Source organism: Pinus tabuliformis, chromosome X, assembly GCF_031772625.1.
Source record: "Pinus tabuliformis cultivar Carrire ecotype Pingquan chromosome X, CPIR1, whole genome shotgun sequence".
Taxonomy (NCBI): Eukaryota; Viridiplantae; Streptophyta; class Pinopsida; order Pinales; family Pinaceae; genus Pinus; species Pinus tabuliformis.
In genome coordinates this window covers 900,249,052-900,252,684 of record NC_142308.1, presented here as the reverse complement: position 1 = coordinate 900,252,684, position 3,633 = coordinate 900,249,052, and positions in this window count along the sequence as shown.

Genomic DNA, 3,633 nt, shown 5'->3' with positions numbered 1-3,633 from the left:
CTCGACAAAGCTGATGATACCCCCCCTACTTCAGGATCTGGATATTATCACATGTATACATCTCCTCCCAAACATCATACACCCATGCAACCCAATATGCTTCATCTCTTCCAATACACTAAATCAAATATATCCATTAGTTCAAGCATGCTTGTAAATATTCAAACTTCATATAGAGAGATCATGCACAATCACAATCCCAACTAGTAACAAACTTTCAAAATATATGTCTTTCTGTAATCTTATTTTTTCATTATTGATATTCTTCATAATTCCAAGATCATGTCCTCTTGCTTAATGTGGAGGATATAAACTTTACTTCATCCAACCTGCCTCTCAACTTAGGGAGATCAATAACTTTATTCTTTCATCTATACACGTTCTTTCTTTCTGTATCATGATATTATCAAAGAAATTTCATTTTTCAAAACTTCATTCCTTAATATGGAAACAAGGTTATCCTTCGTTCATAAATGTATACTTTAATGTTCTAAGGGTTCTTACAACTCCCTCTTTCCAACATGTTCAACATTATCATCAATGTATCAACAAGTATGAGCTATATACATAAATATTTTATTTATATCATTATATACATGGCCTATTCATGAATATTAATAATTTCTTCAAATATTATATTTAATATCAAAATCATATTTATTACACATTCATTTTGTTCTATTAGTCACATTTTTAAAATTTTAACATATCCCTCATTCTCATTATATTCTTAATAAAACCTTTCTCATTCAATTTTTAATGTTGGCCAATTTTTCTCATTTAACCCTAAAATACATTCCTATTTATCATACCTTGGTAAAATCTGTTTTCCTGATAGTTTCATTTCCTCATGATGAACCTCAGTCCGGAAGATCAATTACAACTAAAGCATGAATTAAGCAACCATCTTCAACATATTGGAGATTATATACCTTGAAACTCTATTAAAAAGTATACGAGTGAATTTAAATTTATAAATATAAGGTTAGTATCTTATCACAATGAGAGCATAAAAATTTGAACAATAAAAAAAACTTTAGATATAAAAAACCTAAACCTAATTAGGTTTATAATAAACAAGGACCCCCTAGACTTATTTCAACAACTTTAGCTAAGTTTTGTCACAAACCCTAGATTTCATCATGAAAACCAAATCATATATATCAGCAATCATGTTAGCATAGCTAAAGCATTTTACATCTAGGGTCCGATTATCATATCCTATAATCTCATATCAATTTCTACTAGGGTTTTGACGTGAATCCTAGAAAAAAAAACATCAAAAATTTAAAGTTACATATACAATAGTTCAACCAAACTAGCGTTTGAATCCAACATGAACATATATACCTAGTATTTCATTCATAGGCTTCTACATTAAGAATTACAAGGGTTTTACCTTAAACCCTAACCTAACAAACCCTAAAAACTCTAGGGTTTCATCATATAATCTAGACATGAGCAAAAAACCTTTAAAGGAAACGATTTCATAATATCAACAAACCCTAAAAGAGTAGGATTTCATCATATGTTTTAGACTTTATTGATGAACCCTAAGTAGTTTAGGGTTTCATTATCAACCTTACCTTAGGCATCAAAATGTTAGGGTTCTATAGTGAACCCTAAAGATTAGGGTTTTACAAAAGTGAACAAACAAAAGAAGATAATATGATAAGGGTAGATCCAATCTAAAGATTAATCACCCTAAAGTAGTTACTAATATAAAGTAAATGCAAAATGATCACACATCCTTATTTGAAGAAGACTTGCTACATACCTTGAGATCTTCATACCACAAACCTTGTAGGGTATATTCTACAACAAGGCTTCTATACAAATCCTTTTACATAATAACATATTATTTATTAGAATATATTTTGAACTCAAAGCAATCTTTTTACATGTAAAAATAATTTCTTAATTTTAAAGTGAAACAGAAAACCTTCCTGCAAATGCAAATGCAATATTGTGCTATTGTGAAGAGGAGATCACCATCCAATATAATAAAATCATGTACTATTCTAATATAATATTCAAATCTATCTCGCACTCCCAGTGCAATTTCAAAATTTATAAACAAAATCTGGGTGGAGTTATGGTCGACCAATAATACATTATTCAAATCCATCATGTGCTATTCTAGTATCACATAAACCCTACTGCCTGCCGGATTTCAAAATTTGGAAATAAAATCTCCATGGAGTTTAGGGTGACCAATAATTTATTGACATTTTGATTTGAATAAGCACATGACTTCCCCGCCACTTCGCCGCACCGCATAGACGTTAGTGTAGTTTCCTGTTGCGTTGTGGATGACCACATGGCTTCCCCACGACTTGGCCGCAGAGGTTAGGGTTTCGTGCGAAGCTGGACCAGAAGCAGTACATAAAGTTATTATTCTGCCTTTAACTTTAAAATAATATATAAGGGGATGTGGTTGAACTGCAAGCTATGATAAAGATTGGCATAGCTTAGCTTACCTTTGACCAGTAAACTGTGCAAAGGAGCCACTTGTGGGAACTGGGCCACTCAGATTGTTGTGTGACAAATCTCTGTTCACAGAATACGACGTTATCTCAACCAAAAGACTCCCTGGGCTTACTGACGATTATGATAATGAAAATCGACGCTATAATTATGCCAGCTTTTGCTGTAAAAAAACTTACAATACATGCAACGAAGAAATGGAAGTGAGCGATGTGGGAATATTTCCGGACAACCGATTGTTATTCAACCGCCTGTAACATAGAGAAGATATAATTATTAGCATGATCTCCGTTTCCTGAAATTTGTAAATATTGAATTCGACGATGAGAGAAATTGAAATGATGAGAGAATATAGCTTACAAGAAAGCAAGACTCCGCAGGCGCGAAAGAGAGGCAGGTATCTGTCCACTAAGATTGTTCTCATACAAATCAATACTGATCAAGCTTTTCATGTCTCCCAAGCTCTCTGGAATAGAACCACTCAGAGTGTTCTTCGGCATATACCTGTCGTTCAATCAAGAACATTATTAACAGCCCTTCAACAAATAAATAATTTCATTTCAAGACGCAAAGATAATGAAATGCTTGCTTACAGGTATTGCAGATGCGAGAGCTGAGATATCTTGGGTGATAATGTTCCACTCAGCTTTCTGCGTGGCAAATCTCTGCACATTATTAAGTGGCAAATCTCTGTTCATTAGAGTAGAGAAAAAGTAAAAGATGGAAAAACTATGTTGATGTCATAAATCCAATGCGAGGTCAAACGTACTTACAGCCTGATTACATGGCGGGAGGCATCGCATGTGACATATAACCAAGTGCAAGGGTCTTCTATGTCCTCTTCCCAGCTTGCTAAAACTTTATCCGATCTTGCAAAGCGCTTTTCACTGCCATTAACGCGTCCCCTGTTTATCAATATACATTCAGTCTGCTGCTCATTCAATAAAATTGCAAAGTAGATCTCATGCTTTATATAGCGCAATTTATAAACCGAGTCTGCTGCTCGCTCATAAAAATTGCAAAGTACATATGATGGATAGAAGAATCAATAAACAAAACCTCTATAAATAGACCTCACCTCCTTCTCACCACGTCAATATATAATTATAATTGTAAGATCATTTTCCCAAGTGACGGTCCACATAG